The sequence below is a fragment of the Dermacentor andersoni genome, chromosome 6 (genome assembly GCF_023375885.2).
Source record: "Dermacentor andersoni chromosome 6, qqDerAnde1_hic_scaffold, whole genome shotgun sequence".
NCBI lineage: Eukaryota > Metazoa > Arthropoda > Arachnida > Ixodida > Ixodidae > Dermacentor > Dermacentor andersoni.
Window position 1 is genome coordinate 10,753,401 of NC_092819.1, and position 12,863 is coordinate 10,766,263.

The window sequence follows — 12,863 nt, forward strand, 5'->3', positions numbered from 1 at the left end:
AGTTGGTGTGACGTGGCTGTAAAGGGGCCTTAAAAATGGTGGCTGTAAAGTGCGTAAAACCTGTATAATAAGATTATCGCGATGAGGTATGACGTGTACTATGAACGTTAAGATGCATTTAAAAAGAATGATACGATAGGTAAAAATATATCAGGTTATAAGATATGCTAGAGCACTACTGCCTCCTTAGAGCCCTTGAGAGAGAGAGAGAGTAAACATTTTTATTGGGTGAATGCAGCTTTGGAGAGGCGTCCTCATTCCAGAATGCCTGAACTCGGCCCGCGTCCTGGGCCCTCGCAATCAGCCGTTGCTGATCCTCGAGGTCAGAGCTGGCCAAGGCTCTCTCCCAAAGCTCGTTAGTTGGGTAAGGGTTCGGAGGATTTAATGGTGCCGCTCTGCAACCCCCTACTACGTGTCACAGGGACCCGGGCTCTGCGCAGAAGTGGCATTGCGGAGAGAATTGTGTAGATGCTATGAGGTGATTTCTGGTTGGGTGGGGCAATGTATTAACCTGTAGAGCTCGGAGGAATCGCTCCTGCTCTCTAGGTAGTGACTTGTGTGGGGGTGCATATGTTCTGCGGGTCAGCTTGTAGTGTTGTGTGATGTCTTGGTACGAGATTAAAGGGTGCATGCGCTCGGGCGCTCGATCGGCTCGGTGGGTCAGATCTCGAGCCATGTGGTTGGCGACCTCGTTGCCAGGAATGCATTGATGAGCTGGCGCCCAGATGATCATGACTGATCTCGTTGGCGGCTTTTGATTGATGATCCGCAGCGTAGTGGTATGAATTCTGCCGCTAGCAAAGTTGCGGCACTCCTGTTGGGAGTCGGTCACTATGACTTCAACCTCTGTTTGGGAGAGCGCGAGGGCTATGGCCATATCCTCGGCTTGGAGGGGATTGTATCGTGTGAGCGAAATGCTGGTCCGATGTTCTTTGTTGACGACTGCGGTGGCTGTTGTGGCTGCGCGTCTGGGGTAAGAAGTCGCGTCCGTGTAGGCTGTAGAGGGTAAAGTCCCGTATCGCTTGTGTATGGCCAGGGCGTGGGCCTCCCTTCGCTCTGCGTGGTGCACTGGGTGCATATTTCGAGGTAGAGGACGTCTGGTGATGTTGCTCCGGATGGCATGGAGTAAGCTCACAGTCTGAGGCGGCGGATGGCTCCGAGGGCCAGAAAGCCCCAGGCGTAAGACAATGGACCTCCCCGCTTCTGTAACCGCCGGCCTTGTTCGCTGACTGGATAAATGTGCCTCTATCAGCTCCTCGGCCATGTTGTGCACACCTAGTCGTAGTAGGCGTTCTGTGGACGTACTGATTAGCAAGCCCATCGCCTGCTTATATGCCTTTCTGATCATTGTGTTGATTTTCTTGAGTTCCGTCGCGTTGAGAAGTGCGTATGGAATAGTGTAAGTTATTCGAGACACGACGAAGGCTTGGACAAGCCGAAGCGTGTCCGCCTCCCCCATGCCTCTTGTCTTGGTTGTTATTCGCCGGATTATGTGGGTAACTTGGGCTGTTGTATTCTTAAGCTTTTGAATTAATATTGTATTGGTGCGATCCGACTGGAAAACCATTACCAATATCTTTACGCTCTGAGACGGAACGATGGTGTGTCCCTCCAGTTGTATGTTGATAGTGGGCGATTCGGATGTGTGCTTCTTTCGCGGTGAGACCAGGAGTAGCTCCGACTTTTGGGGGGTGCAGCTGAGCCCGCATGACTTAGCATAGTCGCTCACCACGTCTGCAGCCTCCTGCAAGTGGTTCTCCATTTCCCCGATGAACCCTGTGGACGACCAGATGGTAATGTCGTCGGCATATAGGCCATGCCGGATCCCTGGGATGTTATCGAGGAGTGGCGGTAGGCCTATTAGGGCGATATTGAAAAGGAGAGGGCATAACAGTGCGCCCTGTGGTGTGCCACGCCCGCCCAGTAGGAAGGGGTTTGTGGCTTTGTCTCCGACCTTTAGGATGGCTTTTCTATCTGAGAGGAAATCTCTGATGTAGGAGTACGTCGTGGCCCCACAGCCCAGCGCGTTCAGCCGCTGTAACATTGCTGTATGCTTGACGTTATCGAACGCCCCTTTAAGATCTAAGGCGAGGATAGCCTTGGGGGAGTTGCGTGTCGCTGGTACAATCACCTCCTCTTTCAGCTGAAGTAGGATGTCCTGAGTTGAGAGGCGTGGACGGAATCCTATTATCGTTGTTGGAAGTTTCCCCGAGTCCTCCAGGAATGGTTGTAGCCGGTTGAGAACGATGTGCTCTAGGAGCTTTCCTACACACGAAGTGAGGGAGATCGGTCGTAGTCAATCACTGGTGGCTTGCCTGGCTTCGGTATCAGACGAACCTCGGCCATTTTCCAGTCCTCGGGAAGGTTTTCTTCCCTCCATACTTCGTTAAGATGAGCAGTAAGCTCTAGTAGCGAGGGGCTGTCAAGATTTACAAGTGCCTTATTGGTAATTTGGTCCATTCCCGGGGCTGTGTGGCGTCTCAAGCCCATTATCGCCGCTGTTACTTCATGTAGATGAATGTCCTCATCTAGGAGCTCGTTAGGGGTGCCGGAGTAGGGAGGCAGAGGCTGCGATGGCTGTGTGGGGAAGTACTGGGCTTTGAGAGTCAAAAGGAGGTCCGCGTCGTTTCCAGGAAATTGGTGAATTGCTCGGGCCATATTGTGGTGGGATTCCGTTTTGCTGCTGGCCGGGTTGATTAAATACCACAATAACTTCCACGTCTTGGAAGTACTCAGTCTTCCTCTCCAGCTGTCGCAGAGGGATAGCCAATTCTCTCGGCATAGCGTGGTAGCGTATTCCGCAGCCTCTTGTGTGAGTAGTGCTATTCGCCTCTTCAGCTTGCGATTTAATCTTTGCCTTTTCCAACGCTTCAGCAGGCTACGCCGGGCTTCCCACATGTGGAGCAAGCGAGCGTCGATGCTCCGAGTAGTGGTGGATGTTTCAAGCATTTTGGTGTGCGCCTTCACATCCTGGTGAAGCTGGGTGATCCAGTCCTTAATTGACTGAAGCTGTTGGCTCTGTTCGTTCGCAGCTCTTCTCTTATCTCCCACAGCTTGGTCCAATCCGTGAGGTGAGCAGTGCCTATCCTGGCTTTGTATTCGAGCCCATGGAGAGTGGTGGCTAGCAGCGCGTGGTCGCTGCCTAGGTACTCCTCCAGATTGGTCCAGAAAGCTTAGGGGATACTTCTGGTGAGGGTTAAGTCGGGGTTCGTGTCTCTTTGAGCACTTGTGCCGAGCCTCGTGCTATTCCTTGGATCGTTGACGAGTGCGAGATCCATGTCCTCAATAACTTTGTGAAGCATGTTTCCCCTGGGGTTGGTGTACGTATAACCTCAGAGGGGGTGGGCTGCATTAAAGTCGCCCACAATTAGAAGCGGATGGTTGCCTGCTGCGTGCGTAGCTTGCTCCAAAACCAGTTTGAGGACCGATGGCGCGCTTTTCGGCCGACAGTAGACGTTTAGAACAAACATGGGACCCTTCTTCTTTATTGCCTGCGGGATAATTTCGAGCAGAATGGCAAGCGGTTCGGATTGCTGGAGATGTTGTTGAACGGCCACTAGCTTCTTACTGACCAGGGTGTGAAGGCTGTCGCCTGTATCGGTGCCATACGTGACGTATCCGGGTAGGCGGACGTGTGTGTTCGTTTCTTGCAGTGCGATGATTTCAGGTGGCCTTGTTGATGTAGCGATGTATTGTATCAGTGATCCATACTTGTTCTTGTAGCCCCGGCAATTCCACTGCCACACCGTGGTTTCGCCTGGGGAGCCCCCGCGCTTACTGCATATATGTTGAGGAGGAGCCACCTTGGTTATCAAGGGGTAGTGATGCGTGCACAAGATGGGGTTCTGGGGAGCCCAGAGAATCTGGCAATTCTGGTAGGGTCTGATGAGCTGTTTTCTTGGGGCGCCGGCTTTGACGAGCTTCCAGTGCTAGTATGCGCTCCTCTAGTCTCATGATGCGTTCCGCAAACTGAGTGTTAGAGTGTTGTTGTTTAGTTGCGAATTATTGTTGTTGTGCCGCTAACTGTTGTATAGCTGTGAGTTGTTGCTGCATAGTAGCTTGTAGGGATGTCTGAAGGCTCTGAATTGCCTTTGCTACTACCTATTCTACCTTCTGGAGAGTGGCATATTGGACGGGTATGACTCCCTGCAGTGCTGTGGGCTGCGCGGTTGCTCGTTGCGGTGTCGGATTTGAAGTGACTGTGTGAGTTGGCTGCTCTTCCGGTTTCCGCTTCTCCGGGGGTGAGGTTGAAGTGTTTTGTGTAGGGGTAGCGCTATTTCTTCCAAGCAATTCATCTTTAAGTGATACGAATTCTGCGTGTACGCTAGTGATTTCTGCTTTGAGTGTTGCGTTTTCTTCAGTGAGACGCCTAATCTGGGCGTGTGCCTGTGCCAGCTCTGTGTCAACAAGGGGGGGGGGGACGAGCTTTGGGAGAAACAACCTATGCCCAGCTCACCTGCTGCATGACCTGCGCTGCTCCCTTGCTTCCCCTCCCCCGCTTGCGGAACGACCACGGCTCGAGGTACTGCCATGGGATGGTGTCCGTCGTCGCGATGAGTTCCTGCGCCTGGAACTGGAACGCGGCCTGGAACTGCTCCTCCCATGGACAGCTCCGCGTCATTTCGGGGACCACGACTTGCGGGATGCTGAGTGCTCGCCACGTGGCCTCTGAGACGGGGAGCCTGCTCTCATGGCCGGCTGCGGTTTCCGCTGGTTGACGGGTGGCAGGAACCTGTTGGGGCAGGTTTTCGCTGCCGTCGGGTGATTCCCGCCGCACAGAGAGCACCGAGGGTGGCCATTGTGCTGCTCCGTTGCTAGCGAAGTGCCGCACTCTCTGCACTTGGGTGTGGCGGGGGGCCGCGGGCAGACGTCCTCTCTGTGGCCTGTGTCGTTGCAGGTTCGGCAATGTGGCACGGTTCTCTTGTAGAGGTAGCACCGCAGCAGAAGGCCGGAAAATTCGATGCAATATGGTACTGTTTTTCCCAGGAATGTGATCACCATGGTGGTTGTGTTTTCCAGTCTTCTACATGTTAGCGCCTCGTATCCGGGAGATTCAATGCGTTTAAGTGACATTTCGGGCGTGGTGTCGTGATCGATGTTGTATATTACCCCTTTGCAAGAGTTATCGGGGGAAATTCCGTATGATGCAATATCATATGTTGTTGCATCAATTGTAATTTTTTGCATCTTGCTTAGTGCTGAGGCCGTAGCTTCTGAGGCAGTGCTCAGAATAAGGATGTTTTGGTCTTCGTCGATGCGTATTTTGAATCCGGTGGAGCCGATTTGGAGCTTTGCCTCATTTGTGATGGCGTCTACTAACTTCCCTGGGCTCACCTTGTTGAGCTGCAGGCCGTTCCGTGGACGAACCGCCAACTTGTAATCATCGGCAGGAAGGGAGTGTTGTCGGGGCTTGCGCATCGCCGGTCGGCTGTGGCGGAGAACGAGCTTCGGGTGCGTTCGGGAAAGTTGTGGCGCGGTCGAGCGCGTCTGCAGCCGACGGCGACGGGCACGACTGGTAACATTGATCCAAGGCTCATTGTCTTCTTCGTTCTCCTCAGCGGCCGGAAGAAGTCCTTGGGATTCGCGAATTTCCATGTCCTCGTCCTCCGGGGCCCCGGTGGACGATTGGTGGGCTTTGTCGGCGTCGGCATTGAGCAGCGCGTTCGCCATCTGCAGCGGTGCGGCGGCCGAAGCCTTTGCTAGGCCTCGCCACTAGCGAAGTGGGTTTAGCGGGGCGGCCCCACTTCGAAACTTGATGTGGCCGTAAAATGCAAAATATAGCACTTACACCCTCAAGTTCGGTGTTGACGTGCTCTGGCTGACTTCAGGCACACGATGATTACGTAAAATCTGGATGCGGGGGTGATTTCGCCGAAAATGTAGCTTCTGTGCGGAGCAGATGTGGAGCCCATACGACCCGTCGCCACACTTCGCCATCTTCTCCCTTAGAGCCCTTGAAACACAAGGGCCTGGAGGCATGTGCTATGCAAAACAATTATCGCAGTGGCATCCGATGGAGCGAGGATGCTCTACGAATTTAATGGGCTTATAACGTGCAGAACGACATCATTTAAGAAGTTGAGGACTGCCTTGGTGTTAAAAAGCGGCTCCTTACCAAGATACATAGCCACGTGTAGAGGGATGTAATAACGGTATGCAAGCGCAAAATGTTTATTTCTTTCAGATTCGGCCTTGCGACACTCCAAGAGGACGTGGAGGACGGTCAGCCTCTCACCACATCGACCACAAGTTGGCGGTTCATTTCCAGTAAGCAGAAAATTGTGGCTACCAAATGTGTGCCCTATTCTGAGGCGACAGAATAAGACATCTGTTCGCTGAGATTTTGTTGGGAAGGACCAAAAACCTAACTGTGGCTTTATAACGTGCAGTTTATTATTTGTTTCTGCGTTCCACATGCGCTGTCAGCGTTGTCGCAGTTTCCTTCTTAAGAAAGGCCTCAGATCTGTCACAGGTACAGCAGCCGTAGGAAGGTGCCAGAATATGACGCATATTCTAGGTGCGGACGCACGAATGTTATAGATGCTAGTACTTTTTTCGGATGGTGCCATTTTCAGTTTACGCTTTAAATATCCAAGAGTAAGAGTACGTGAAGCATACATGTAAAAGCAGATGGTGCCAATATATGTTGTCCATACTAGCGACTAGACATGTAAACGCCCAGGCATTTATAAGACGTGGAATGATTGATAAGAGCAGAAATAATTGTATAGGTGTAGTTGATTAGTGTCCGATTGCGGGTTAACGACATAGCTCTGCACTTAGGTTAAGAGGCATGCCCATTTTTCGCACCATACTGCGATGGAGTCCGAATCTTGTTGGAGGGCGGTGACATTGTTAGTTCCTTTAATGGCAGATACAGTGACAATAAACGCAGGCCAGTACTAGCAAAATTAACCTTTTTTGAGGACAAAGAAAATATGATGATGTCAGTACGTAAACTCAAAGGATCGTCATTTGCTACCAGTGAAGATTTCTCCCCTCCTACACGGCAGGCGAGAAGACAGCTCATTGCATTCGCGAAGACAGAAAAAAACTATTAACAGTTGCCAGGCTGCGCATAGACAGCAAGACATACATATTTGATATCGCTACCAGCTCTGTTATTCCTTCCAGTAGATAGCACAGGGACAGCACGTGTCCAAAAGGCCATAATCGGTCTAGCTCCTATCATGCCTCTCCTCCGGTGTCATTATCGTTCACTAACATTCGAAGCCCTGTGCGTAAACGCGACCAGCTTTCTTCCTTCTTTGAAGATAGCAAATCTGACATACTAGCATTAACTGAAACTTGGTTGTATCCGGATGTATCTGATAAAGAAATATTTGAATGTGTTCTCGACTACAGCATTCACAGATATGACTGAAAAGGTAAAAGAGGTAGCGGCATCCTTCTAGGAATAAGAAAAACACTTCCGTGTTATGTAATTAACTCATACTCTAACCTAGAAATTATCTGGGCTGTATGCATGTTCTCATCCTCGCGAATACTTATACGTGTATGTTACCGACCTTCAACTTCTACTAATTTATTTATTAATGACTTGCGCAGCAACATAGGATCAGTGACGGAGCTTCACCCGTTTGATACCATATATCTCCTAGGACACTTCAATTTTCCTCTGATCGACTGGGTTAACTTATCTTCATCCTGTAATACTTCGGCAGAATTTATAAATTTAACCTTAGATTTTAACCTGTTGCAGGTTGTTACGCAGCCTACACGGGGTAATAATATCTTAGATTCAATCCTCACAACAGCACCTGAGACAGTTGATCACATTGTGTCTATTATTGGTTTTAGCGATCATTCCTTACTGCAAGTAACTCTAAAAGTACCCTCATCTTTTACAGGTTTCGCTACCAAAAAAAAATACGCAATTATAATAAAGCAAACTACAACGTTATGAATTCGGAATTAGATATATTCTTTTCCCACATGCTGTTGCCTCCATTTCACAGTCGGTTGGCGGAGGGGAATTGGATACTCTTCACGAATAAGATATCTGCCTTCGTTAACCAGTACGTCCCTCTCATTAAGATAACCAATGATAAATCTAACCCATGGTTCACCAGATCCCTACGCTTACTGAGAAAGAGGAAGAAGCGCCACTACCAAAGTGCTAAGCACTTGCGCACGCAAGCAGCTTGGGACACGTACAAGGAAAGCTTAAACATTTACTGCTCTACCCTGTCCTCAGCTAAAGATAAATACTTCACTCATGACCTACCATCTCTTCTAAATTCTAATCCCAGAAAGTTCTGGCACATTATAAGCCCAAATCAGGACCACACTAACATTTATTTACACAACAATAATAACACTCCCATTCCAGATAATCACTGTGCTTGTGCTTTAAATACGTATTTTTCTTCTATATTCACCACAACAGAACTGTTTGTTGGCCTAGTTGGTGCTTGCTAAAAGACATGTTTTTCGCCCCACGTGAGCTCATGGAAGCCTACTATATAAAAAAGAAAGGAAGAAATTGCATTAGTGATACATCTATCGTGCTCTATAACTCAGAAACTAGATTGTTTGACCGCTGGGTAACGCAGATCTGTGAACAGCCAGCGCATGCGTGTATGTATATATATATTCTTGGGTCACAGTCCAGAACAAATCAGTTGGAAGTGCCGCCTGTGTTGTCTTTATGTGTCTTCCTATTGTGAGAGTTCAATTGCGGCAAAAAACATGTCTATATTCACCACAAAAGATCAGCCTGATCTGCCGGATGTATCGGAGCTAAACTACCAATACATGTCACCAATTGAAATAACAGCTGAAGGTGTCGCATACCTGATAAATAACCTCAAGCTAACCACATCCTGTGGCGTTGACGACATTAATTCTAAAATTCTGAAAAACACCTTCACAGCATCTAGTAAAATTGTGTCTCACATATTCAGGCAATCTTTATAAACTGGCGTGCTGCCCTCAGATTGCAAGATAGCAAAGGCCATACCCATACTTCAGTCAGGTAATGACCCCGAACCGGAAAACTATCGTCCAATATCATTCATCTATATGCTGCAAAATGCTAGAACATGTAACTGCATCAAATGTCTACAATCACCTGGAAGCCAACGAATTTTTCTTTTCTAACCAATACGGATTTCGGAGCAACTTCTCTTGTGAAACGCAATTATTAGAATTAACAACTGATTTGCATACTAACATGGAAGAGGATCTACAAACTGATTGTGCTTTTCTAGACTTTTCAAAAGCGTTTGACCTCGTAGCACATTTCCATTTGATTTTGAAATTATCTGCTCTTAAATTGCATCCTCTTACGCTAACATGGATTTGCAATTTCCTTTCTAATCATCATCAATTCACCACAGTTAATAACTTTTCCTCTCTTCTTTCGCACGTTACGTCAGGTGTACCACAAGGCAGAGTTCATGGGCCGTTACTATTTCTGATATACATTAATGACTTACCCAATAACATTTCCTCAGACGTGCGCATTTTTACATACGACTGCATTCTTTACCGTTCCATCAAATGTACCGATGATCATAGAATCCTCCAGAAAGATCTAGAACTTATTTCTCTTTGGTGCAACACTTGGCTAATGAAGCTTAACGTTTCTAAATGTAAAATTATCTCTTTCAGTCGCAAGCGTACAAAATCTACGTTTCTTTATCACATAAATAACACCACTATTTTAAATGATACTCAGTATAAATATCTTGGTGTTAACAAAACTTCGACTCTTTCGTGGTTAACGCACACTGAATACATATGCGCCAATGTTTCGAGATCATTAGGGTAAATAAGACGCAAGTTACATAATTCTACTAAAGACATTCGTAAACTAACTTATCTTACATTTGTTCGACCTCAGCTTGAATATGCCGCATCCGTCTGGTCTCCCCATCAGGAATACTTGATCGGAAAACTCGAATCTATTTAGAATAGAGCTGCGCGTTTTATTTCACATTGTTATGACTATAACAAAAGCGTAACCCAAATTAAACTCGACCTTTTACTACCGCTCTCGCATGATCATCGTGATATAGCCCTGCTATCATTATTTCATAAATATGTTCATAATACAGCGCCGTCAATTCTGCCTCTTGAAACTCCTCATTACAGGTCACACCGGCTGTACAATCAGTTGAATTTTATGCGTATCTACGGAAAGACTAGTTCATTTAACTACTCCGCTCTTCCAATAGCCAGTCGCCTTTGGAACAATCTTCCTAACGCCATGGCTTACGAGAGTGACCAGAACAATTTCCGGCATCTTCTAAGAACGCATTTTTCAAGCTCTACATAACCTAACATGTTATTTTTTCTTGAGCTTCCCATTATTATTGTGCTACTATGCCTTAAATACTGTTTTGTTATAGCCAAATATGTCCCACTCGCTCTCTAATTCTACTGATTATATTTTACTTTGTGAAAGTTTCTTGTTCACTGATTTCTCGCGTTCGAAAGCATTCAGTTTGTCCTTTGTACAATTTCAACACCACATTACTGTATGTTAGCGCACCTCTTACACTGTATTTCTTGTATATCATTCCCATATGTATTCTAATTATTGTATAATCATTGAGTGTACTCTCCCTTCTTACACAATGCCTCTAGGGGCATGTAAGGTATATTTAAATAAATAAATAAAGGAAGAAATACATGACGCAGTCGTCCACGAATAGACATAATTTATTCCTTATGGTAGTAGATAGATCATTAATGTAGACGAGAAAGAAATGGTGGCGATAACCCAGCGCCTTGTGGTACACCCGATGATACGTTGTTAAGATATGAATAATATTGATTTGCCGAGATGAACTGTGCACACACTTGAAAAAAGTGTTTCAGCCAAAAAGGCAAACTATGTGGGGTGCCGACAGACGAGATGTTTTTGAAGGAGGTTATGGGAAACATGGTGAAATGCTTTTGAGTAATAATAATAAAAAGAATGATAGCATCAATGTGCAAATGAAGGTCCATGAATCGCAAGTTGTGAGTGAACTGAGTGAGTTGGGTCTCACATGAAAACTTTGTTTTGAAGCCATGCATATGAAGTTAAAAGAAGTTGATATATTCCAGGTGAATTCAAGGTTGGATGAAATTAGATGTTCGAGTAGTTTTGAAGAAATGCTAGTCAGAGAAATTGGACTATAATTTATGGCTCTCGAGCGGTTGCCGGCTCCTAGTGGTCGGCCGTGTTCCCTGTGTCGTAAATATTAGGTGCAGTTTACCCGGCTAGAAGCTGTACTGGCGGTTTGTGTTTTTTATGTATTTGAGTGTTGATGCTATAATAGCTGGCTGAGGTGGTTAGCTTAAGTAAATTGACGAGGGTACATATGCCATCGAGGTTAATATTGATGTATGACATTATTTTGACATTATTTTGTAGTATTGGTTCGATGGAAACATCATTAGCATCGGAAAAGACAAATATATAGTAATCGTTAAGAACTGACCCGCATTCCTATGTGTTCATGAATTTGTTGTTCCAATCTTTTAGTTCAATGACTAGTACGTGTTTTTGCTGGGAGAACGTGCCGGAATTTGTCAACTCCAGCGCGGTCGGCGCTGAAGTTGCTGAGAGAGAGGTATATCTACACTCTTGTAGTCGTATGCCGTGCGTCACGCCTAGCATGCTTGAGAATGAAAGACATACCTGTGTTTTAGAATTACTTGAAACATGCAACAGTGGCGCTCCAAGCAACAAAAACGGGTTTTCCGCACACATTAAAAAATAACTGGCGGATCCATTCGTACGCAACTCTAGCAATAGAATGTATTACGAAATCAGCATAAATAAATGTACTTTCCCAACGCAGCAATGTGTGGGAACTCGTTTTCCGCAATTGATTTTTAAGTGTGGATATTTTATTGTTCATCGCAGCCTGTTTGTTTTGAACTACAGGTCTTGAGTGGAGAAAAAGAAATATAAGAAAAACAATCAAACGAACCTGGAATACCACTTATGGGAATTTATTCCAACGGCAACAGATGATTCTCTCTCACAACTTGGGCGTCCGCTGGTTTACGAAATCCTTTCACGTTTTTCTCCGAATGTCTCGACTGGTGCTTGGCACAGACATCGAGTGCTTGCGTCACACGCGTCGGTGGACATTCCGTGGGTCGTGTTCACCGGGCAATGAATGCTATGCGGAAATAAACTATCGGCGACTTATTACCCTTATACGCATCAGTTACGACTGACTGTTTACGTCGCAAGAACGCCGGTAAAGTAAGTTATTCATTTTGCCTTGCTTGCGCAAGAAAAATGTGGTGATCTAAAAAGAAAGTTACATAATAAATAAGTAACTGAAGTTGTCTGCGCTCGAAACCGTCGATGTACGTTAAGAACAGTGTGGGGTTAAGAATAAGTTCTAGCCCTCCGTTGGTGGGGCGCTTCATAAAGCAGCGAATTGCGCAGAATATAATTGCTTCTACAGCTCTAGCAGGCGCTTGAATCCGCGACAAACAGTGTCAGCCATCCAGGAAGCCGTCGATTTGTTGCTGGAAGTGAATTATTCTTCATATGGAGCTGCGAAATAAGCGTAAAGTGCAAGACCGGCCGCGGCCGGTGAAGAGAGGAGCAATCAGCACGGGTGTTAAATGCGCAAAAGCGCTTTAAGTGCGGCACGCCACAGTAAGCCAGTTTGACCGAAAAAAAGAAAACGGGTGAGCAATGAAATGAAGGCAAGAGATAGTGCAAAATCACGCAGTAATACCCGAGCGCACGACTGTCGCCCCGTGTTATACTGAACTAGGTTGCAGAAGATGGCGACACAATATCGCTAAAGGGAGTCTATACAGTAACTCTAACAGTAAATAAGCCCCCACTGGAAAACTATGCATAGAAAGCCGAAGATGTC

At 46.7% G+C, this 12,863-nt stretch overlaps 1 protein-coding gene across 1 annotated transcript in view; it reads left to right on the forward strand.

The window, feature by feature from the left end:
• Positions 1–6,230: 6,230 nt before the first annotated feature.
• Positions 6,231–12,863, forward strand: part of LOC126521672 (adenosine receptor A2a-like) — a 42,761-nt gene continuing 36,128 nt past the window's right edge. Inside the window, exon 1 of the mRNA XM_055065819.1 lies at positions 6,231–6,267. The gene's annotated coding sequence lies outside the window, so the exon portion shown is untranslated. The remainder of the gene's footprint in view (positions 6,268–12,863) is intronic.